General features: G+C 47.4%; 1 protein-coding gene across 9 annotated transcripts in view; it reads left to right on the forward strand.

Moving 5' to 3' along the window:
* MAP2 (microtubule associated protein 2) overlaps positions 1-25,344 on the forward strand; it is a 227,169-nt gene that overhangs the window by 106,758 nt on the left and 95,067 nt on the right. For all 9 annotated transcript variants that reach the window (XM_065669792.1, XM_065669793.1, XM_065669794.1 and 6 more), the window contains exon 4: positions 18,255-18,314. The gene's annotated coding sequence lies outside the window, so the exon portion shown is untranslated. The remainder of the gene's footprint in view (positions 1-18,254; positions 18,315-25,344) is intronic.

Raw genomic sequence — 25,344 nt, forward strand, 5'->3', positions numbered from 1 at the left:
AAAACCATTTTAATTGGTGTGGAGTAATTTGGGGTGAACTACTTCCCATGGCATATGTTTTCAGGGAAATGGGCCAGCTCTGTAACAAGCTACCAGAAAATTGGCACTACATACATGGATGCAAGGGGCTCAGAGGATGAAGCCTTGATAAAGGCTGATAGTACCTGAATAACCTCACAGAGGCTCAGTGTGGGTGCCTTGTAGTTTCCAGGAGTACTGACAGTTCTGCTGCCATGACCAGGTGTTGTACTGGTGAACAAACTTAGAGGTCTACCTGAACTAGCTCCTGCTCTGAGGCCATATCCTTGGCTGGTACAATCTAGAGTTGTGCCATTTAGGTCACTGTGGCTGGTTTGACTCGGGTCAGGTAACAGTATACCGCTTTAGGCAGAGATACAGTTCTGGTCAGGTAGGCATTGGGAAGTGTAGGTGTGATTAAGTTAGGTGCAATTGTATTGATAAGGTGCAGTTGGATATCTGATCATGAGGGGCCAGACAAAGCGCCCTGCTCATTTCCTGCTTTCATGTATTCCCCCAATTCCTGCAAAACCCAGCAAAGACTGTTTCTTAATGCCTGAGAACGAGCAGCAGTAAAGCACTGGGATTTCGAAGGTTGCATTAAAAATGCCATGCCTTCTAATCATCTCAGAGCAACAGACATGAAAGCTCCTTCCAGAGAGATGTCACAAAAGGTCACACGTTTTCCTTTGAATAATGAGCGGTGCTTTTAAAGGAGCTTTGGATAAACTTGAGTCCTGTAGCTCTTATGATCTGTTTACTGCAGCCCTTAGCTAAGCAGAAGCAGTGATTCTGTTGCTCCAGCCCAGACTGAAACTCAGGAAATCTTCTGTGCACTTCCCTGTTGTGCTATAGAGCCTGTGCGTGTTTCCAGGCAAGGCATTTTGTCTTCCTTGGCCTCAATTCATAGCCTTAAAATAAAAATTACTATAATAATAATACCATAACACAGTTCTTAAAACTGTTTTCCTTCAGAATGCATCCACAGATAATCCTCAAAAATCAGAGGCAATAGAGCAACAGCTGGGGAATAGGGGACAGGTTGTGGAAGACCAACTCACCTTGCCCTTATGCTTTTCTAGCGCACAAGTTTGCCCTCAGTAGAACTCGTAGGCTGAGAGGTGCTCAACCAAGAGCAATCCCTGAACTTTGGACCAAGGATGGCATGTGTCACTACGTCCTCTTGCACATGATGGTGTGGGCAGAACGTGATTCTGGAGTTGAAAGCGAGGCCTTTTACTTGTGGCATTGTGTTATATCCCTAAGCAGTGCGGTTCATCCTCTTCTTTTAAGGAGATTCAGTATCTCTTCACATTTATGGAAACAGTTTCTGAGCTAGAGGGTGGTTTATAAAATTGTAATATCCCCAAAATAGAAAGTATAAATTCTGTTAGCAAATGCATCAGTGCAGAAGTTGAGATTCTCCTTATTGCTCGTTGCTCTCCACGAGTGTTTTAAAACGGCTTCCTATTGCTCTGTAATGTTGTCTCCAGATCTGTGAATCCATTTTCAAATGTGTGAATTGAAAGCGGATTGGGAATGTAAAGAAGAGTACCTGTTGGAGGGCAGACGTGCTGGTCTCTGTGTAACTGAATTTTCTTTAGGACTTCCCATACTGTGTGTGACTCATTTGACGTGAGGTCTAAATTGTGCTGAAGTACCTTAAAGCCTCTGTTATAGAAGGCTGCAGCCCCTGTGGTCAGTTGGGTCAGTAACCTTTGGGTTTCAGTCACTTTAATCTTTTTAAGGTGTATATGTTACACAGCATAGTGTTATAAGGAAGCTATTATGCACTTCTGAGTAATGAGCTGCTGTTTTGAAAGCTGCCCAAGTTTTACATGCGAGCTTTACGAAAGAGGCGAATTTACTGGGTAAATTAGGTAATAAACTAGTTGGTTTTAAAGTTGTTCCAGCAGAAGTTTAGTGTTAATGGCTTTGCTATGACTCATACAGTCCATAATCTTAAGGTCAAAACACTATTTTTGTCTTCATGAAAGTATTGCAATCAGTGTTGTCTTTTGTTGGAGAAGGCATGGCGCTGGGAAGAGCCGGTGCAGCCTGGCACTTAGGTAGTCTCCAGCAAGTGAAGTACAGCTTTCAGCCTGTAAATCATTTCCTGAGATTGGTCAGCTTAGGAAATGGCATTATTTCTTGAATGCATTTTGATATGTTCAGGACCATGTGGTGCTGAGAGAGATTAATAATTTTCTTTACAGGGATTTAGTTTCAAGAGGGTAGAAATCTGTATTTGCCCTGCTTTTCTTGTTGGCTTGCCACTTGCTAAGTGTTTTCAGATGCGTCATACAGTTCTTTTTGAGGGGAGAAATAAGCCATCTAAAGCTTTCTACTGGGTTGCATCATGGTTTCTCATCTCCTTAGCACTGCCTGCTTGCTTAATCATAAGCCAATTAAAGTATAATAACGGAACGCTCTTTTGAACTGCTCATAAATAAAGGGAATTATGAGAGGAAGGGGGAACTGTGGGCATTGTGGCCAGCAGTATAATCTGCGCCTCCTGCAGTGTTAGTAATGTTCATGGTGAGTTTGTCTCATGTTGTGTGGTCACCCACAACAGGAGGGAAGGGGGATAGGTACACCAGGGCCCATTGAACTTCCTCCAGTTTGTTTCGCTGCTGTGTTTTGCACTAGTCTCATATGACAATGCTGTTAGCTGTCAGTCAGTTGTTGGGAAGCATCGCTATCAAACAGGATCTGAGACCCCTGCCTACCCTTGTCGCTGTCGGTGAAGCCTATGGTGAGGTGCGGGGCTTCACCCTGGAAGCAATGAAGCCTCCATGGGTGAATGTTGACCAGCCCATCCCAAACTCACTGCTGGAACCAAGGCCTTTGTTGTTAACCTGATCTCACCTGATACTCAAAACCTCCATAATTTGCAGCTAAGGGCAGTCACAATCACAGGCTCATCTTAGCAGAGCTGATGCCTGTAACAGAGGAGGCAGGACTGATGGCTGTAGGATTTCTAGCCCATCCATGGGAAGTTTTCCCAAAGCTCAGGAGCCTCCACACAGCTTCTGACTTCTAACAAAGGTGGGCTTGGCATTATTGTTTAATTATGTGGACAAAAAGTGCAGCAGTTCCTTGTGAGTGGGCAGTACAGTGGCCTCCCACTGCCAGCAGCTTCTGTTAGGTTAGATGTTGTGAAAGCTGTGGGGTATTTTATGAAAGGAAACAAAGTTATCTGAGATGAGTGCTCTAAAAGGAAAACACTCCTGGGTTTATGAAGCCCCTCAACTTTAATAAGGACACACAAGTGTGTATTCTTTATAGGCTTGCTGGCCTCAGGGTGACCTCAGCTAGCCATCTGGATCCCTATTTCTTAATAACGTATCGCCTGCTGAATTTGGCTTTTATAACTTATAGCTTAAGCTATTAAACACAGAACATTTGGTTTCACAGGAACTACATGGTTTTCAAATAAACAAGTGCTTGGAAGATCTATGTTACAGGAAAGAGTCCTCACAGCCAACTCCTCTCCCAGATGAGAGCAGATCTGGTTTCCCTGTCTTATCTTTGGGGAAAGTAATGGAGGACTCATTTCCCACAGTTAGGTTTCGAGTTGATGTTGAAGGTAGTATGGAGGTGAGCTCAAGGGATTTTTTTTTTTCTAATCAAATCCCATTTTTTAATCAGAAAAAAGCTGTTCATAAAATGAAAACTGTTCTTGGGAAAGGATTAGTTTAAAAAACTTCCCATTCCTGAGAAAAATTCCTCCCCCTTAATTCTGATTTTAGAATGCCTTTTTTAGGCATGCTGAAAATGGGAGAAAAAGGTCATTCTGTCTGGAATAGCTCAAATTTCTGAGGGAAAACTCTAAAACCAAGTAAAACTCAGCTGTAACATTTGAGTTGACCGAGTCTGAAATATGCAGCGATGGGGGCCTTTTGGTATCTTGAGCTTGGATTGAGAAGACATTTCAGGATGTCTGTCAGCTCTGCCCTTTGATGGTTGGTCAGTGCAGCACCACCCCAAGCAGTGCTGATCTACCCCCAGGAATTCCCACCTGGTTCAGTGTAGCTCAGTAAGGAAACACTAACTCCCATTTCAAAGCATGGCTGCTTTGCCCAGCACCTCAGCCCAGCTGAAAACGCTCCTGTTTGAGCAAGGCTCATTGGCTCAGGGCGCTGGGGACTGAACCAGCCTGAGGGTACCCAGAGTGTGAGGGGACCGCTCCAATAGCTGCCCATTTACGAGCATGTTGAGAACGCCAGGCAATGGTTTCTTTCAAAGCAAAAGAATCAGCAAATTGAAATTAGAAAAGACGAAAAGGAAAGGGAAAGGGAAGGAAAGGAAAAGGGGAAGGAAAAGTAAAAGGGAAAGGGAAGGAAAGGAAAGTTAAGGGAAAGGAAAAGAAGGAAAAGGAAAGGGAAAATGCATTGGTCAAATGGGTAGAAGCAAGACTTTCGTCACTAGCTTTGTTTGTGGGCACATTGTTTCACTCCAGACCTGCTGTTGGTATCCTGAGCAGAAAGAGCCCTGAAAATGAAGTGGGATTTCTCTCCAGAGCAGACAGGCACAGTGGATTAATGACAGGATGCAAGTGCCCACGAACCCAAACACAGCTGGGGATTGCAATGGCTGCTCCCAGCTGAGGCTGGCCCTTTGTGCCTGCTTGTTGTGATGCTGCTGAGCACTGAGCCTGGCTGGGGCTGTGGTGGGGGACTGCATCCCCTAGAGCCTGTGCAGGATAAATGAGCTGGGGAGTGGGTGCCTGAGCCGCAGGGGAATGGGCTCAGAAGTTTCTGCTGCGAGTTGGGCTCCGGAGGATTTATGGAGTGTGTAGATGGAGGGTGAAATGATCTAAATTCTGTGGCTGGAAATGGTTTACACATCCGTTATGGAGGGAAGATCAGAGCCTGATCCTGACAGCCTCTTGGGAGGCACCCACCGGCTGTTTTGGAACCTCTACCCCAGCTTGAAATTCTGCTTTATGATGCTCTCTGCCCAGTCTCAAAACTGTATTTACAGGTTTTACCTGCTTAGAATCGTAGAATAGTTAGGGTTGGAAAGGACCTTAAGATCATCCAGTTCCAACCCCCTTCCATGGGCAGGGACACCTCACACTAAACCATCCCACACAAGGCTTCATCCAGCCTGGCCTTGAACACCGCCAGGGATGGAGCACTCACAACCTCCCTGGGCAACCCATTCCAGTGCCTCACCACCCTAACAGGAAAGAATTTCCTCCTTATATCCAATCTAAACTTCCCCTGTTTAAGTTTGAACCTGTTACCCCTTGTCCTGTCAGTAGAGTCCCTAAGGAATAGTCCCTCCCCAGCATCCTTATAAGCCTCCTTCATGCAGTGAGACAGCTCTGTGTATTCTTATCGCTGAATTGGCCTGTACTCTACTGCAAAAAGTCCAAGGCTTTCATGTAACTAGGAGAACAGAAGAGGTTTTGTCATTGTTTTTAAGATTTCTTTATTAGATACAAAAGTAACAGCTTTGGGGTTTATGGAATCCAGGGACTGAGGCTTTTAAGGGCTAGAGAACTATCGTGCTTCAGTCTCTTCAGTCAGCTTTCCTACTGCGGTACCTCTGAGGACCAAGTGACTGTGGCACTTGTGGGACCCATGTCCCATAAGCATCACTGATCTTTTCATGGAATTGGCTTTTCTTACCAAATGCCTGATGTTTCGAAAATCTCATTTGAGTTTGCTGCTCTTAAGGGTTTAACAAAGAGGAGGGAAAAGATAGGTGGACAGCAGAATGACAGGAAAACAGGAGAAGGGGACAAGGCTGGCTATGGATGTGCTGGTGCCAGCCAGCCTGTGTTCTAGGCCTGAAAATGTGACTGCGGGTGAGTTCTGTTTCACAGTGGAACATATATCTTCCTGGCTGGGTCTGGTATCGGAGTTTCTCTGGCATGGAGCACTGCTCATTTACTTTATTCATCACCAGGTTACTGCTTCTTCCCCAAAGCAGGAAGCAGATGCTAAAAGGAATTTTATGGCACATGTGGTTGCTTCAGCAGTTGCCAGCCTAGGAGGGACAGTCCACTTCAGGAGCATTGACATTGGCCGAGCAGAGGATGAAGTGATGCAGCTGTATTTCAGGTTTGGGGATAGATGTAGTTGAAGTGAGAAGAAGCTGAGATTTTTCGAAGATGAATTACAGCAAGGCATGCACATATGCAAGTCTGTCTGCTGCCACCACAAGTGGCATCATGGAGTGTGCACTCCCTGGTGGTTATGTCTGGCTGTTTGTGCAGTGCTTCTCCCATGCCCAGTCTTCATTCCCGATAGATAAAACCCATCAGCAATCACTGCCATGACTTCAGATGTTCCTCACACGATGTCTTCACCTGTTTCTCTGTGGTGGTCTCCCCCTTGAAAGGACAGTGAGACAGACCATGTCATGGGGCTGCAGGGGACTCAGTCACAGCTCAGCATGTGAAGTGACCCAGTGACATGGTGAGGGTGAGCTGAGATTCAAAAGGAACGACAGAGTTGAACAGCCAAGGCACATACAGCTATTTCCCCCATCACTCTGGCTACCAGGCAGGGCACCTCTTGTAGCAGTCAAGGACTTGGCCTGCGACAACCATATCTTAACCCTAGATAAGATGCTATCTATCTTGCCTTGGTGAGACTGTGTCTACCCAGAGTATGGAGATGCTGCTGATCCTGTCCTCAAGGGCTGCTCTCATGCCCTGTCCCCTTCTAAGCTATCTCTCACTTTGGGTTCTTGCTGCAGGCCCTGGTGTGGTCTCAGCTGTGGTCTTTGGTGAGCTCTACCTTGGCATAGAAGGGAGGCTGATGCTTGCCAGGGTAGAAGTCCAGTCTGTAGGCATCTTTTGGTGAAAGCACCTGACAGGCTTCACAGAATCACAGAATCACAGAATCCCAAGGGTTGGAAGGGACCTAAAAAGATCATCTAGTCCAACCCCCCTGCAAGAGCAGGGTAACCTACAGTACATCACACAGGAACTTGTCCAGGTGGGCCTTGAATATCTCCAGTGTAGGAGACTCCACAACCCCCCTGGGCAACCTGTTCCAGTGCTCTGTCACTCTTACAGTAAAGAAGTTCTTCCTGATGTTAACGTGGAACTTCCTATGTTCCAGTTTACACCCATTGCCCCTTGTCCTATCACTGGATATCACTGAAAAAGCCTAGCTCCATCATCCTGACACCTACCCTTCACATATTTGTAAACATTGATGAGGTCACCCCTCAGTCTCCTCTTCTCCAAGCTAAAGAGACCCAGCTCCCTCAGCCTCTCCTCATAAGGGAGATGTTCCACTCCCTTAATCATCTTTGTGGCTCTGCGCTGGACTCCTTCAAGCAATTCCCTGTCCTTCTTGAACAGAGGGGCCCAGAACTGGACGCAATATTCCAGATGCGGCCTCACCAAGGCTGAGTAGAGGGGGAGGAGAACCTCTCTTGACCTACTAACCACTCCCTTTCTAATGCACCCTAAGATGCCATTTGCCTTCTTGGCCACAAGAGCACATTGCTGGCTCATGGTCATCCTCCTATCCACCAGGACCCCCAGGTCCCTTTCCCCTTCGCTACTTTCCAGCAGGTCACCCCCCAACCTGTACTGGTACATGGGGTTGTTCTTCCCCAGATGCAAGACTCTACACTTGCCCTTGTTAAATTTCATCAAGTTTCTCCCCGCCCAACTCTCCAGCCTGTCCAGGTCTCGCTGAATGGCAGCACAGTCCTCTGGTGTGTCAGCCACTCCTCCCAGTTTTGTGTCATCAGCAAACTTTCTGAGGGTGCACTCAGTTCCCTCATCCAGGTCATTGATGAAAATATTAAACAGCACCGGTCCCAGCACCGACCCCTGAGGAACTCCACTAGTCACAGACCTCCAGCTAGATTCTGCGCCATTGACCACCCCAGAGCCTCTGCAGCTGCACAAGGAAGGTGTTTGGTGGGCTGTGTGCTATGGTCTCATTCGGCTGATAACAGTTTGTAGATACTGTTCCTGGGGTGCCTGGCTGGCATGTGCAGGGGGTGATGGAGGGCCTTTCCCAGGGCTCCAGAGGGGCAGATGTGGAGGCAATGACAGCAGGAGAGGGTGTCTGGAAAATCCCCAGCAAAGCAAGCAAAAAGCTTCCATTTGTCAACTACCGAAAGACTTTGGTTTGCTTAATTCCCCTTCAGCCTGTGACAGGTGACTTGTGCATTCCAGATTGCTAATGGAGATAAGCAGTTTAGAGGTGATTTAAAAGATAAAAGGTTTAAAGCCTCTGGAGCTTTTGCTCTGCAGTTGTATTGTGCATGGGAAGTGCATGTATTACTGGAACGTGTGTGAAATGGGTCTGTAGTGTGATCATGAGCACAGCAATGTGGTTTGTACCAAAACAGTGCCAGCAAAACTTCCATAAGGTGCCGTGGGATGTGGTCAGACCCCCCCACACCACTGCTTGGCTAGGATGCTGTAAACTAGGGAGAAGGAAGGAGCAGAAATACACAGTATGGTGCTGATATTTCTGCAGAAATAGGCTGGGAATGCCTGCTGACCTATGCTGCGTCCCCTGCCATGTTTGTTCCCAGGTGGAGGTCTTCAGGCAATGGTTTTATGCTGTTTGTATTTGTCTTGGGTGTCTCTGGTGGCACATATGCCACAACATCGGAGCTGTGCCTTGGAAGATGTGATCTAGTCAATGTCTTCTGTGCCCCTTCCTTATTTAATCTGGTGCTTTAGGCCTTATTATCTCAAATATATCCATCTCAGTATAAAAACTGCAGCTTAAACTGTTACTATGGGTACCACACAACTGCTCTCTGCTCCTCAAAGTTAACTTTGGAGCCTTTAAAATTAGAGCTAACGTATAGCCAGCTGGTCACAGAAACCTGTGGACTAGCTGGAGGCTAACGTGGCTTCCCCATGCAGCCCCAGAGCAGCCCTGAATCCTGAACTGTTGCCCTTCTCCTGGCATCGTGTAATTTGTGTTAGCAGGCACGCTGGGAAAAGGCTGCACTTAGTTACTACAGGGTTGTAGAGTTACACACTGTGTTGCATCAGGGGCAATGCTGGGAATATATGTTTGACCTTATTACTAGAGGCAAGAGCTGGTTTTCTCCCTGTCTCGGGCAGTAACCCGCTCTTACCCACAGTAAGTTTCAGTCTACAAACCTGTGAAATGGGATTTTACCACCTTTTCATCAGATCATCTAAAGTTTGACGTTTACAATAATATCACACTGACAAAAAAGTAAACCCAACCCAAGTGACATTTTAATTGTCGTGCTTGCGTTTCCATCACACCTGAAATACCAAGTTGGTTCTTGGGTATAGGAGGTACCAAGGGAATTTTCTGTCTGCCTAGTACATCACGGGAGAATCTGCAGGATCAACAGAACTAGTGTGTTGGAAAAGGATCTCAGAATCACAGAATGGTTTGGGGTGGAAGGGACCTTAGAGATGATCTAGTTCAAAGCCCCATCCAAGCAAGATCCTCAAGCAAGAGGATGGAGCCGAGCCAATGCAACGGCTCATGTTTTTTAACCCCTTCTCTTACATCCCTAATTTCTCAGCTGCAGAAAGCCCCCTTCCTGCCCCTTAAGACCACCAGTAATTGTGAAAGACAGGACTGTGGAAGGCAGTTGTTGCAGCTGCCTTGTGTGTCCACCTCCATCCACCCCACACATGGGCTATTCTTGTATTACAGCCCTGGATGATGCAGGGAAAGGAACCCCACCTTTAACTTAGACAAGAAAGCATAGAGCTTATCATGGAGTGATGTGTCGCTGCTTTCCCTCTGGGGTGAATCTTCCACCAGGACAGGACTCAACACCAGCAGCTGAGAAGATGCCCTCATTGCTGCGGGGTTGGAGTGGTCCCTGGAGCAGCAGTGTCGACAGTGTGGACCCATGGCTGGTCTGTGCTATGTGCTCATGCCAGGCTCAGCCAGATGTGCAGGCTCCTGTCTGGGCAGTGCATCTCCAGCTTCCCTAAACCCATGCCTAGCAAAGCTGAAATGGCTCTGCCCAGCCATGACTCTTTGTCCCAGCTCCTCAGGCCCTCTTCTGCCTTCCTCCCTTCCTCTCCTTTTCCTGCCCCCAAATTAACATGCTGTCTGAGGGAAAGACTCCCATGCTGCCAGTGTGCAGCAGCTTGGCTCTCAAGGCTTTTGTACAGAGATGAAAGGCAGTGGCTGATTTTCTCTGTTGATGGTGTCTGCCATTCATGGCTGAGACAGAAAGCCCTCTGCAGTCTTGGCACATCATGGCTTTATTTGCTTGGGAACAGTCTCATTTCAACACGCACTTTTGGTTTTGCATCCATGAGCTTACTGAAGGCTATGGCTTGTTTTAGAAAGTGGTGCTAGTCCAAAAACAGATTAAATGCAGTGTTTAATGAGATGCCTGTACTACAGTACCCTTGTTCTGAAGCAGGGTTGGGTTCCCCCCCACCCCGTTCATTTAGTGCTTGGCAAGGTCTTGGTCCTGAGAGGTAGGGGGAATGCAAAGTAATGTCCCAGATGGGTAAGTCTCCAGCTCCCTATGGGAGCTCTGTGTGTGTGGTGCTAGACTGAAGTGTGGAAACATGCCTTGTGCTGTGTGATACTGAGGTGAGGACAGTGTGCCCTTCGTCAGTGGAAGATTTCACAGTCCCAGGTCTTAACTGAGGAGTTTCTCCTGGCTACCAACACTCTGGGTTGCTGGTTTCTGTTTCACCAAACGACTGTAGCACACAGTCCTTGTCCAGAAAGGGTTCTTGAGTGAGGTTTTCCTCTCCAGCATGTGAAGATACAGCTTGTGCCCATATAGTGGTTTGATGGGTGTCTGAAAGACATGAGACGTCTTAAAGCAAATGGCAAAAGCTATCATTGCCATGGCAGCAGTGAGAGCCCTACAGTGGCCCTTCTCCTGGAAGCCAGATTCTTCTGTGGATGAAGCCAGCCAGAGCTGCAGCCAAAGCAGGTGTCTGGAGGAACTCAAAGTGACCTGAGCCGGTCCGGCTTTGCTGACGAGCTGAGAAACAACTAGGCCAGCGATTCATTTTGCAAGTCTCTTAAGCTATCATAAGGATTTATAGGCACTCATTATACAATAAATTATAGATATAAAATAGCAGGTGGCACATCTTTCAAGCAGTATGCATTAAAATTCATCTTGACAAGACCAGGAAAACAGCCCCCAGACCTATCATCGCTGAGCAACTACAAAGGAAGTAAGTTGTGGTGAAGAGAAATGGAGTGTTAATGACAGGACTGTGCCAGTAGTCGCGGCAAAATGCCTCGGCAGTAATTGTCATCAGAGCCATTTCTTTCCCTGCTATTTATAAAATCGGATACACTATTAGAGACACCATTTATAAAGCCCAGACACCATGTATTTTCATCAAATGTACCAATTGTCTCCATCCCTGAGGTTCCTGAAACAAACCCCCTTAGGGTCCTAGCTGGGCTGCTCTGTGCAAGCTGTGAAAATATTGATGTACTCATTTTATCCTTTGCTTTCCTTCTCCTTCTGTTTCCTTTCTTTATTCCTTACTTACTGGCAGCCACTAATGTAGCCAAGTTACTTCTGTGTCAACAGGGTGAGCATACTTGTTTCCTCCCAAGCCAGCTATGCTGACGCTGCTTACCTCGACTTCGCATAAATGATTGAGCAGTGTCTCCTGTCTGCAGAGTATTTCAGGCTCCAGTTACCAAGTTTCTTGGATGCTGAGAGAGCTTTTCATCTTCCCCATCTCCTCCTCAGGGTCATACCCAGCCTGCCTCGTCTCCTCTGCCTTCGTGGCTGTGAGCTGCTCAGACTAGCAGTTAGCATCCCCAAGATGCTTTTCCCCATGTATAGATTTTCTCAACTTGTGGGGCTTTCTTTTAAACTACTGAAACCTTTGAAGTGGATATTACAGTGAGAGGAGATTGCTGTAGTCACTGGATGAGCAGTGGGAATGCTCATCCAGTGAGCTGGCATCAGTGCTGAGAGTGGCACTGAACTCTTGATTCTTGAGTTAAGGCAGCATCCTGCTGCAGTCCTTCCTCAGTTTTTGGGCCGTGTCTGCAGGCAGGGTAAGCTACTGACTTCTGCTCATGGTCAGCAATTTACACCAGCAGAACCTGGCCTCTGGATCACCTCCTTTAGCTGCAGTGCTTGGAAGACATTTGCTGTCCACATCAACACCAGCTGGGAAAGCATGGCGGGGGGGGGGGGGGGGGGGCATAGAAAGTAGGAAGGAGGAGGAGAGTGTGCTCTAAAAGGAAAAGCTGTGTGGAAAGCTTTGGTGCTAATGGATCAGATCCATTTGCAGCCTTAGTGTTTGCAGACTAATGTGTGTAAAATGCATTGTTGGGCAGAACACTAAATGCTTGAAAGTAATTTGTGGCAATTTAGGTTTTTACCATTGCTTGCACGCTGCTCTGAGGGAGTATGTAGCAAAAAACAAGCTCCCACATGGAAGAGTTTCTACTCTTAACTGTGGAGTTGGGCAGGAGCTTGGTGAAGCCAATGGAACTGTGCAAGGCATGGTCAGGGCATCAGGTCAGCAGGATGGGCTGACCCCTCAGGATAACAGCACAGCTCTTTTGTGAGGGGAAGAAGTGGAACAGTTTTGGAAGAGTATGCACTTGGTCCTTACTATTTTCATTGCAGATAACTGCAGAACGGGTGCGTTGTTGGATGGATGATCCAGGAGTCTTTGAAAAAGTCCCCCAAAAGGAAAGAAAGGGAAACAGCTCCTGTAAAATACAGATGTGTTATTTATTTGAATAAAATATATACGTCTATCAAGCCAGGGTGGTTTTTAAAGTTTAATAAGAGGAGAAGCAGGATTAGGTGTATGTAAGTGAAGAGTAGTTGCAAATAACCTTGTGCATAAAAGCAAGACTTAGTCCTCTGTTGTGTGTGTATGTATATGCACTTTGAGTCTTTTTTTTCTATCAGTTTTTATAGATAGATGTCAAAGTGTTTAACAAAAAGAAGGAAGTGTAATCCCTAATATACACAACAGGGGAAGGAGGATGCTATCAGTGACATGCTCTACCCACAGGGTGAATGGAAGAGGCAAAGTAAACAGGTACCTATATCCATTTGATGGTAGGTCACAGTGCATCCAGCCTAGAGCCACCTAGACCTGCATAAGTCTGCATCAGCAGAAACCTGTACATGTTCTTCAGTGAAAGGAAATGTGTGCTGAGTACATTTAGCATTCTGAGTGTGTAAATGAGACTCCAGCAAGGTTTCTGCATTGTGAGAAGCTTGCATGGTCTTCATAAAGGTTTCCATATCCAAGATCGAAGAGTCTCCTGATGGCAGCTTCCCATTAGGAGTGACAAGCAGCTTGTCTGTAGTGTGCCCTTTCCCTGGGACGGGCAACGCTTGGAGCAGCCCAGGTGCTGTCCTGGCTCCAACGCATTGGCAAGCCAGCATTTTCCTGCATCAAAGAATGAAGCTTTTCTAAAGACTGTGCCAATTTCAGTGACTTTCTTACTGGGGTAGGTTCTTCAGAGGGTTCTGTCTAAAGAAAGAGGGTTGGGGAGTAAAACAAACAAGAAGAAACCTTTCCTAAGACGTTCTGTACTACGGTTATTAGAATCATAGAATCATAGAATAGTTAGGGCTGGAAAGGACCTCAAGATCATCTAGTTCCAACCCCCCTGCCATGGGCAGGGACACCTCACACTAAACCATCCCACACAAGGCTTCATCCAACCTGGCCTTGAACACTGCCAGGGATGGAGCACTCACAACCTCCCTGGGCAACCCATTCCAGTGCCTCACCACCCTAACAGGAAAGAATTTCCTCCTTATATCCAATCTAAACTTCCCCTGTTTAAGTTTGAACCTGTTACCCCTTGTCCTGTCACTACAGTCCCTGATGAAGAGTCCCTCCCCAGCATCCCTATAGGCCCCCTTCAGGTACTGGAAGGCTGCTATGAGGTCCCCATGCAGCCTTCTCTTCTCCATGCTGAACAGCCCCAACTTTCTCACCCTATCTTCATATGGGAGGTGCTCCAGTCCCCTGATCATCCTCGTGGCCCTCCTCTGGACTTGTTCCAGCAGTTCCATGTCCTTTTTATGTTGAGGACACCAGAACTGCACACAATACTCCAGGTGAGGTCTCACAAGAGCAGAGTAGAGGGGCAGGTTCACCTCCTTCGACCAGGTCACCTCCTTCCTCCAGGTCACGCTCCTTTTGATGCAGCCCAGGATACGGTTGGCTTTCTGGGCTGCGGGCGCACACTGAAGCCGGCTCATGTTCATTTTCTCATCGACCAGCACCCCCAAGTCCTTCTCCGCAGGGCTGCTCTGAATCTCTTCTCTGCCCAACCTGTAGCTGTGCCTGGGATTGCTCCGACCCAAGTGTAGGACCTTGCACTTGGCATGGTTGAACTTCATAAGGCTGGCATCAGCCCACCTCACAAGCATGTCAAGGTCCCTCTGGATGGCATCCCTTCCCTCCAGCGTATCAACCGGACCACACAGCTTGGTGTCATCGGCAAACTTGCTGAGGGCGCACTCAATCCCACTGTCCATGTCAGCGATAAAGATGTTAAACAAGACCAGTCCCAACACCGATCCCTGTGGGACACCACTCGTTACTGGTCTCCAGCCGGACATTGAGCCATTGACCACAACTCTTTTTGTGCGGCCATCCAGCCAGTTCTTTATCCACCGAGTGGTCCATCCATCAAATTGATATCTCTCCAATTTAGAGAGAAGGATGTCGTGTGGGACAGTGTCAAACGCTTTGCACAAGTCCAGGTAGATGACATCAACTGCTTTACCCTTGTCCATCAGTTCTGTAGCCCCATCATAGAAGGCCACCAAATTGGTCAGGCAGGATTTCCCCTTAGTGAAGCCATGCTGGCTGTCACCAAGCACCTTGTTGTTTTTCATGTGCCTTAGCATGCCTTCCAGGAGGATCTGCTCCAAGATTTCTCCAGGCACAGAGGTGAGACTGACTGGGCTGTAATTCCCCGGGTCTTCCATTTTCCCCTTCTTGACAATGGGGGTTATATTTCCCTTTTTCCAGTCATCGGGAACTTCACCTGACTACCATGATTTTTCAAATACGATGGCCAGTGGCTTAGCAACTTCATTCGCCAGCTCCTTCAGGACCCGCGGATGATTTCATCAGGTCCCATGGACTTGTGCGCATTCAGGTTCTTAAGATGGTCTCGAACCAGATCCTCTCCTACAGTGGGCCCAAGGTCTTCATTCTCACAGTCCTTGCGTCTACTTTCTAAGAACTGGGTGGTGCAGTCAGAGCCTTTGCCAGTGAAGACCGAGGCAAAGAAGTCATTCAGAACCTCAGCCTTATCCAAATCCTGTGTAGCCAGTTCTCCCGAGAGCTTCCTCAGGGGGCCTATGTTGTCCCTAGTCTGTTTTTTGTTTGCTACGTACCTGTAGAATCCCTTCCTGTTATCCTTAACATCCCTGGCCCAGTTTAATTCTAACTGGGCCTTAGCCTTCCTGACCTGGTCCCTCGCTTCCCGGACAACATCCCTGTACTCTTCCCAGGCCGCCTGTCCTTGCTTCCACTTTTTATAAGCCTCTTTTTTCCTTTGAATTTTCCTCAGCAGCTCCTTATCCATCCAAGGAGGTCTCCTGGCCCTTCTGCCGCACTTCCTTCTAGTTGGGATGCAGCACTCCTGAGCCTGTAGCAGATGATCCTTGAATATCAACCAAGAGTCTTGGGCCCCCTGCCCTCCAGGGCTATATCCCATGGAACCTTACTAAGCAGGCTCCTGAAGAGGCCAAAGTCTGCTCTTTTGAAGTCCAGGGCAGTGAGCTTGCTGCATGCTCTTCTCACTGTCCTGGGGATCTCAAATTTGACCATCTCGTGATCACTGCATCCAAGGCTGCCCCAGAGCACCACATTCTCAACCAGCCCTTCCCTGTTGGTGAGCACAAGGTCAAGCACGGCACCTCTCCTTGTCGGCTCCTCTATTACTTGCAGAAGGAAGTTGTCTTCCACACAATTGAGGAACCTCCTGGATTGCTTGTGCCGTGCAGTGCCATCGGTCCAACAGATGGTCAGGGTGGTTGAAGTCCCCCATGAGGACAAGGGCCTGCGAGCGTGAGGCTTTTCCTATCTGTCTGTAGAGTGCTTCATCCACAGGTTCTCCTTGATCAGGCAGCCTGTAACAGATCCCCACAGTAATGTCTCCCACGGCTGTTTTCCCTCTAACTCTGACCCACAAACTCTCTGTAAACTGCTCACCTGTCCCCAGACAGAGTTCCATACTCTCCAGCCTATCCCTAACATAAAGGGCAACTCCCCCTCCCCGCCTGCCAGGCCTGTCCTTTCTAAAGAGCCTGTAACCTTCCATTCCAACACTCCAGTCATAGCAGCCATCCCACCATGTTTCTGTGATGCCTATTAGAAGATGCTCGTAGGAAGTCAAAAACCCCATTCATGCATGTGGTGCCAGGTTCTGACCAGGCACTTGAATGTTAACTTCTTGCTTCCTAGACAACTGCCCCGAGCACGGAGCTGTTGGCTCCTTGGTGTGGGGGGGTCTCTAATCTGTTTTCTAGGGGAGGAATCTTTGAACCATCTCATTTTCTTCCTGGTCAGCAAGAGGTGGAAATGCTGATCACAGCCTGTCCCCAGCAAATTCCTGGGGCAGCAGAACTGCCTCCCGCTTCTGTATTTTGATTGTCTGGTATTTTGGTATTCTGCTGCTGGCTAAAGCCACATTTATTGCAGTAGACCTTTAGCAGAGGGGGTTCAGTTCAGCCTATTAGAGTGCGTGTTTAAGGTCCTTTCCAACACAAACCATTCTATGGTTCTGTGTTCAGTGGTGGTAGACAATACGAAAGCACAAAGCAGTATTTTTGATGTCAAAATGCCATCTGATCATTGGGCACACGTGCTGCAGGTATGTCTATCTTTCTGTTAGTGCTCCTGTTGAATGCTTCTGTCTTCTGCTGTTACCTCTGCCAGGAGGCGAGCATCCGCCTCCCCTGATTCTGGCTCCATGGCGTTGCAGCAGTGACACATCAGAGGGCTGTTGGGATGCCGAGTGCGCAGCACTCAGCTGTCGAGAACATCGATCTTTTTGCTGAGCCAGAGCAAATTTAATTAGCTTATTTTAACATTCCTCTTCATCCCGCGGTGGGGGGGTAGGATTGATGCTGGCTGGAGCCTCATCTCCGTGTAGCTCACTTAGTGTAACTAATTATTGCCTGTAAGTGAACGGTGCACTCTGATGACGGCCTCTGCAGTAAGGTGGAGCAGTCGCTTCCCATTTATTTGCTGTCAAAACCATCTGAAACCTTCCCCCTTCAAGGCAACAAAGTCTTTCCATTCCTGCTGGTTGTTAACTGGGCAAACTGGTGGAAAGCTGTAGCTAGCACAGCCCCATGCCAGTGACATGGTGTAGGCAAGGAGAGTAATTCGCTGTCGAAGGATGAGAGTCCAAGCTTGGAAATAGGAAAGGCGTGAACTCCAGCTTAAGGTTGCTCCCCTTTGTGCATATGCATTATGGTTCTCTTTAATTCCATACTTGTATCTTATTTTTCCTCACTACCTTAATCCTATCCTTGTTTTTAACTTGGTTTTAGTCATGAATTCCTCATTAATCTGGTTCTTGGAAATGCCTGGCTTGTTCTTGCTGAACCTTTGAAAGAAACAACTCCCAAAGAGAAGCATTAGCTTGAGTCACGTATCCTATATGGGGAATTAAGTTCTGCCCAATTAAAAGCAGCACGGTTACAAGCATCTGCGAGGATGCTTAGGGGATACTCAAAGATACATGTGGCAGAAGGGCCCTCTGCTCTACAAGTGAGGCGAGAGAAACAGGTTTAAGAAGAAAATGGAGGAGTTCCCTGCATTGATATTTTTGGGTGCTGGGAAGTCAGCGGGGGGCTCCTGATCTTCTTTCATTACTTTCTAGGCGTCTTGGCAGACGCTTTCCTTGTTCCTGCCTGAGATGCTCCTGCAGCAGAAGCTGTGCATGTAGCAGCCTGCCAGGTCTCCCAGTGGAGGGAGGCTGGCTTGGGGGTGTGCTGTGCTCCATTTGCTTTCCCTGAATCCAGGGAAGGTGGCATTTTGAAGCCATTGCCAGCTTTTCTTAGGGAAAGCCGAAGGATTTAGCAACTCCTTGGTGGTCCCGAAGCAGGCTGGACATAACAGGGATCTGAATTAGTGTGTCTCTAGTGAGCCTTGGGAAACAAAGCCGAGAGAAAAAGGCTGGAATATAAGTGTACACATTTACAGCATCTTGTAGTCCTCATAGTGTTGAGTTTATGCAAAATTCACTGAACAGAGACTAAATAGAGCATGTTTTTTCTCTATTTCTTTATAGGAACAGAGAGTTTCCCTTGCTTAAGAACCAGACACAGCATCCTGTCATCTGCTTAACCAGGTATGACCTTTTTACGTGTTGGCATAGTTTCACAAGGAGGCTGCTTCAACAGACCAAGGAGGCTTGAGAAAAGAGCAAAAAGAAAACTCCTCTGGCTCCTGGAGCACTTTATTCTTCTGGGGTTGGTTCCCGCTTTTGTAGCCACTGTACCCATTGTCAAAGCAGCTGTCTTCTTGCTTTTGGCTTAGCAGGAGCTTGCTTACAGCTCTGGGTGGAAAGGGCCTAAGATGGTGTTGACACAAAGATGGAGCAGCTGAGATTGGTGACGGTGTTGCTGCACACGGCTCTGGTGTGTCATGTCCTGCCACTGCAGTGAGTTAACACCACAGAAAAGATAAGAACAGTGGCAGAGTAAGGGCACGCACAGTACCGCCTCAGCTCCAGAATTGGAATTGATTGGATTAGATCAAAGAAATGCACTTTTTCTCTGCTTTGGAAGAGAGAAAACATTCAGGAGACCCCTGTCTCAGCAGACTGAAAACAAGTGTTAGAGAGAACATGTGCTGCCTGTGTCATTTGTTTTGCCAGTGTTTCTGTATGCACGTGTATTCATTTCGGTTTGATTTACAAGCGAACGTAGCTTCTGTTCTCACAAGCATCAGTTCGAAATGCTAAAGACAGAATACTGAACTTCAGCAAACGGGAATGGAGTTTTATTGGCAGACAGTGTATGAAGCGTAAGGAAGAAATGCAGGAGGGCAGTGTAAGTAAGGTGGCAAAGTGCCCGAGTTCCTGCTGCTCTAACTCTGCTTGGGCAGGGTAGGGTGAAATACTGCTGTTCATTTGGGGTGAAATGTGTTTGCTCTGGCCTTACAACAAAGGCAAAGCAAAAGGGTTTCAGTGAGCTCAGGAGATGGCTGTAGAAGCTCATGGAGAGTGAGATGTAGGGCATAATGGGATGGTGGTCCCCTTCCCAGGATCTCCTCTGAGCTCAGCAAGCTAGAGGAGGTTCAGATGCTTCATGAGCACCATGAACACACACACACACAATTAATTATTCAAGTAGGCTGTGCCATGCTTCTGAGGCTGCTGAGATGCTTCATGAGGAAAGAATGGAAAGATGAAGCACAGCCATAAAGGGAGGCAAGGTGGTACTGCAGAAGGAAGCCAACATAATAGTGTGTGATCTGGGATCTGTGTGTACATGCATGGATGCACTCGTGTGTATATGTGTTGGGTACAAGGCTGGTTTTGTACTTCCTGAGCTTTTATAAGCCCATAAATCTGTTTCCTGACCAGCTCCTAGTTTACTTCTGCATGCAGTCTCTCCTGGCTTTGTGAATCTGAAGGAAATGGAGATCAAGAATCAAATTTGGCCCTCTGAGTTTTTAGGCTGTATAAAGCACACACACAAATACGCTTTTCACCTGTGGACTCCTCTCTCTCACAAGCTATGGCCTGCCATGGCTGTGGGAGTCGATGAGTGCTGTGTGTGCAAGCTGTCCCGTCCCTGAGACGCATGCTGCTGTCATTCCTGAGGTTTAAGGTGCCTTTTGTTGTGGCACTGAGTTTCAGTGCTACTCCTTCTTTTGGGAAGCATAGCACAAGCAGCCCAGCAGTGTGGGAAGGAGCACAGGAGGGCAGGGGCTGCCCTAGAGGAAGGAGCACAGGAGGGCAGGGGCTGCCCTAGAGGCAGCCGTCCCGTTGAGCACCATCCCAGTGTGCCCACAGGCTGGCTCCCTGCAGTAATCCTGCACACTTCAGGAATTTTCCCATGGCCCCAGAAAACCCTTGTATTAAATGAGGGATTAAATTAGCCTGTAAGACTTAAAGTAACGGGTAGTTTTATTGCAGTCACCTCCCCTCCACTGATAATATTCCACTGGCAATAAAGTAAATTCTCAGACATCCACTGTGCAAAGCTTAAATTGTCTCTGCAGGTCCCATCTTTAACTGACATTGCTCTTGAAATAAAAGAGTATATCTGTGAAGTGCCCCATAACCTTTTGGTGCTACTGGGATGCCACAGGCAGTTAAAGTGGGCAAGTCTGAAATGAAAAGAGCCAGCATGGCTTCACTAAGGGGAAGTCCTGCCTGACCAATTTGGTGGCTTTCTGTGATGGGGCTACAGAACTGATGGACAGGGGCAGAGCAGTTGATGTCATCTACCTGGACTTGTGCAAAGCGTTTGACACTGTCCCACACGACACCCTTGTCTCTAAATTGGAGAGACATCAATTTGATGGATGGACCACTCGGTGGATAAAGAACCGGCTGGATGGCCGCACACAAAGAGTTGTGGTCAATGGCTCGATGTCCGACTGGAGACCGGTAACGAGTGGTGTCCCTCAGGGATCGGAGTTGGGACCGGTCTTGTTTAACATCTTCATCACTGACATGGACAGTGGGATTGAGTGCGCCCTCAGCAAGTTTGCCAATGACACCAAGCTGTGTGGTTCGGTTGATATGCTGGAGGGAAAGGATGCCATCCAGAGGGACCTTGACACGCTTGTGAGGTGGGCTGATGCCAACCTTATGAAGTTCAACCATGCCAAGTGCAAGGTCCTGCACCTGGGTCGGAGCAATCCCAGGCACAGCTACAGGTTGGGCAGAGAAGAGATTCAGAGCGGCCCTGCAGAGAAGGATTTGGGGGTGCTGGTCGATGAGAAAATGAACATGAGCTGGCTTCAGTGTGCGCTCGCAGCCCAGAAAGCCAACCGTATCCTGGGCTGCATCAAAAGCAGTGTGACCAGCAGGTCGAAGGAGGTGATCCTGCCCCTCTACTCTGCTCTTGTGAGACCTCACCTGGAGTATTGTGTGCAGTTCTGGTGTCCTCAACATAAAAAGGACATGGAACTGCTGGAACAAGTCCAGAGGAGGGCCACGAGGATGATCAGGGGACTGGAGCACCTCCCGTATGGATACAGGCTGAGGAAGTTGGGGCTGTTCAGCCTGGAGAAGAGAAGGCTGCGTGGAGACCTCATAGCAGCCTTCCAGTACCTGAAGGGGGCCTATAGGGATGCTGGGGAGGGACTCTTCATCAGGGACTGTAGTGACAGGACAAGGGGTAACGGGTTCAAACTTAAACAGGGGAAGTTTAGATTGGATATAAGGAGGAAATTCTTTCCTGTAAGGGTGGTGAGGCACTGGAATCGGTTGCCCAGGGCGGTTGTGAGTGCTCCATCCCTGGCAGTGTTCAAGGCCAGGTTGAACAGAGCCTTGTGTGGGATGGTTTAGTGTGAGGTGTCCCTGCCCATGGCAGGGGGTTGGAACTTGATGATCTTAAGGTCCTTTCCAACCCTAACTATTCTATGGTTCTATGAAAATAGGGAAATCAGAACTAGCATTTTCTACACAGAGTCACTGCATCAGTGGCTAGGAGATAGAAATGGGTTACGATGTCTTGTGAGCATTGCTGTCTGTTCTGTGTCCCGTTGTCTCTGTAGTGACTGAAAATAACAGTGGAAACTAGCAGTGGAAATAATGTGCTGGAGGTGAGTGATGGGAAAGTTGTATAAATGAGGTAGGGATTCAGGAAAAGGAGGATGTCACGTTGTCTCCTGTGTGAGAGCATCCCCCAAGACTGGTCTGTTGCACGTGGAGGAGGAGTACCAGAACCAGCAAGGTGGCACAGAGGGCTCGCATCCCTCTGAGCTGGGGTGCTAGTACAGCCTGTTTGCAGCTGAGGGCTCAGCTTTGGAAGTGTTATAGCATTCTCTGATGGTGTGGTTTTAGTTCCAGTGCTTCTGGGGCTGATACAGTGACTCTTCATGCTGGTCAGTGAGCCCTGTGATTCCCTGCACACTGTGAACAAAATCAGTATCTCCTTCTGGCACGACGTTTTCACTAGGCTGGTTTTATTAAGGCCCTCCACAAAAGGAAGAAGATACCAAGACAAATTGCTCACCTGGGCACTGCGTAGGCCTAGTGTGGGGCTGTTTTCTATGCAGGAGGGGGGACTCACCCTCTAAAGGCTCTGCCACATTGAGATTCCTAATAATGTTGAGTAACGCATAAATGTTAACGCTGCTTTTTCTACTGTCAACCTATGGATGCTCAGGAGGAGAGCACACAAATGGGGTTGGTGCTTGGCAGCAGCCATCCTGAGCACAGGCTTGAAGACAGCATGAGACCAAGGAGGACATGCAGTGTACTCAGGGAGAGCATGGGTGCATCAGTATTTTGTTCAGTTAGGTCAGAACCTCTTCTCTAGCTCATCTTGTATGAGTTCTGAGGAGAGATGAGTGTACTTTAAATGACTACAGTTTAAATACACTTTAGCTTGTATTTCAGACTTAGAGACTTCCCTCACTGTTGATTGGAAGTTAACATTGTACAGAAAGGTGTCAGTGAGCAGTGGTTAGAACAGTTTTTAGGAGAAGAGGATTTCTTCTAGTACCTGCAGGTGAAATATCTTGATTTCTGGAGAGTCAAAAGCTCATTGATTTATAATCAACCTGTCTCTTTACTCCTTTCCTGTGATTATCTTAATAGCCATTATCTGCACCTTCTTCCGTTTGAAAACACCTGTTTTGAGCATATGCCGTAAAGGCAAAACACTGGGTTGCTTGTTTTTATCAGCTATCAAAGGTGGTATTTACTGCATGTTGAAAGGACTCAGGCAGGGTTGTCAAGCAGTGGAAAGGAAGGAGAATGTCCTGTCACTAGTAAATCATGATGATGGTAGTAGAATCATGGTGGTGTTAGTAATAATCCTACCTAGCAGGCTGAGTCACTAGTAGATGCTTGACACTTGTTTACAGCCAAGAAGGAAGACTGTTCAGGCAGGAATTGACAGGCAGATGTTATATGACATGCTGCAGCTTTTAAGTAAACATCTCTCCAACCCCTTGGACACAAAAGGTGGGCTAGAGGGAAATGTCACCCTTCCTGTCCCCTCTGAGCAAAGGAGCTTAGGTTTTGAGGAAGAGGTTGGCAAGTAAGGGGAACCGAACTGCTCTGTGTGTTGCAGGTAGTGCTTGATGCTTTTGTCGGGCTCAACAGCCAGCCCCAGTGCTGAGCTTTTCCATTGCTGGGTGGTGTTTAAGTGTCTTTATAGAAGAACAGAATTAAGCAAGATGAAGGTGACCTGCTCAAAAAGCCTCCTCCAGTGACCTGCCTACCAGGCACCCTTTGTTTATCTCCACAGCAAGCCCTGCTGCTGCCTAAAGCCACCTTTGTCTTTCTACCACTGAGTTCTGCTGAATTTCCCTTGGAAATGTGGTTCTGGCTGGTGTCAGGATGCAGCACACAGGGGATGTGCTGTCACCCGTCAGCAGGGAGAGTGCTGCATGGCAAAGCCCTTGTGAATAAAAGGAACCCGTTCTCGCTTGATAGCTGAAAATGGCTTTGTAGTGCGAGTCACCAAATGCCTAAGCGTGTGCTGGGAGACTCAGGCTCAGACTTAAGCCTGAGTTGTGTGTGCTTAAGCAGTTGTGTTAGTAAACATGCTTTTGAAAGAGATAGTGGGAGTAATGATGGGAGTGCTCTGAGCATTCTCAGGGGGGGTGCAGTTTGGGAGAGGTGCACATTCATTTGTCTTGAGGAGTGAGGCTTATGAGAAGAGCAGATGTTTGAATCATAATGTTCTTTCCAGCATAGCTGATGAAAGAAAACTCTTCATAATCATGACCAGAAAGCACTCTAGTTGTCATCCTTGAAATGAGTCATTTTTTCCCCTCATTTCTAAACCCTCTGAGGCTTCAGTCCCTTCCGAAGCAGGAAGTTATAATTCGGCCTGCTCTCTGGCCATGACACATTGGCAGCTGCGGTAGTTATGCAGGGAGAGGGATATTATGGGCTGTGCCATTCGTGTACAATGCTACGATTGGGAGATCCTGATGTTACAACTTGTGCTCCATTGTTCTCCAAATCATCCTTGAGTTCTAAATCAAGAGGTTTCAGGGTGTTTTTGTAGTGAAATGGTGAGATTGCCTGTTGTTCTGCCTGTTGCCATGTCTGTGTGGGGTATCTGGGGTAGGTTGCAAGGCACTGGTCCTTACTCAGCAATTAATTCCTAATGTTACCTGTACCTACAGCTGTAAGGTTTTTCTACAGCATGCTCTTAATAACAGCTCCCTGGTACCCTTATTGTAGTTACAACTTCTTTTGTGCAGACATTTAATTTGCTTGCTTTCACAGTTACTCTCCCTTCAGTTTTGCTGCTAAAAATCCTAAGAACACAGGCGAATTCTATTTCATTTTATGAGTTTAATGAAAACAGAATTAGACACAAGAGGGTCAAGTCTGGGGTTAATGGCAGCATGCCTGGCAACTACTACTGTCTGCAACAGCTTTTGCTGTGATTCTTGCTAATGCTCCGTGATTCATTGCTGTAGCTACCATAATAGTAGTAACTGGGTGTCCAAGTCTGGGTTAGATCACTGTTGTGTTAGATGCTGCGTGCTGAAACAGCAGGGTTGTTCCAGACCCCTAGGAGCTTACAGTTGAGTCTACAAAGAGGCATGGAGGTGTAAGCAGCCACCATGCTGGTGAGATGCTCTTTGTCAGTGTAATTAGTAGCTTAGAGACTGTGTAGTTCATGCTGGCAAATTGTAGATGGAAAACCATACTCACGTGATGCAGTTCACCTGGGACATACCAGCGCGAAAGCACATACATTATGCAGCTAACAAGGGATCTAATCCTATTTTACTTGGGGGTGGGGTTTTGATTTAAGATCCAATGTACTATGAGTTGTAAAATACATGAGGCCAGCTTCATCTCTAGTCTGTCTCTATTATTCTAGAATGCTTCCATTGGGAATATTTTTCTCCCTAATACAGCATAAGTCTTGTTACTAACGCAGCTCGGTATTTCTGCGTGTTGGCCAGTGTACCAAGTAACGGAAATGGACAAAATAGTTCAGCTCCATTAAAAACTAATCTAAACCTTGGCCTTAAAAAGGAATTAGATCTGCCCTGCCCCTTTTTCCCCCCAGGTTCTGAGTGTTTAGATATCTGGCTTCACTAGCAATAGAACTGCCAAATTAAGATAAGAAAAGCTATTCTTTTCTGGTCTGAGTGAGTAGGATCTAATAAGGTCATGAAAATGCCTTGTCTCACAATCTGAAACGTATCTTTCAGAACAA

This window comes from Lathamus discolor, chromosome 3 (assembly GCF_037157495.1).
Source record: "Lathamus discolor isolate bLatDis1 chromosome 3, bLatDis1.hap1, whole genome shotgun sequence".
Lineage (NCBI taxonomy): Eukaryota > Metazoa > Chordata > Aves > Psittaciformes > Psittacidae > Lathamus > Lathamus discolor.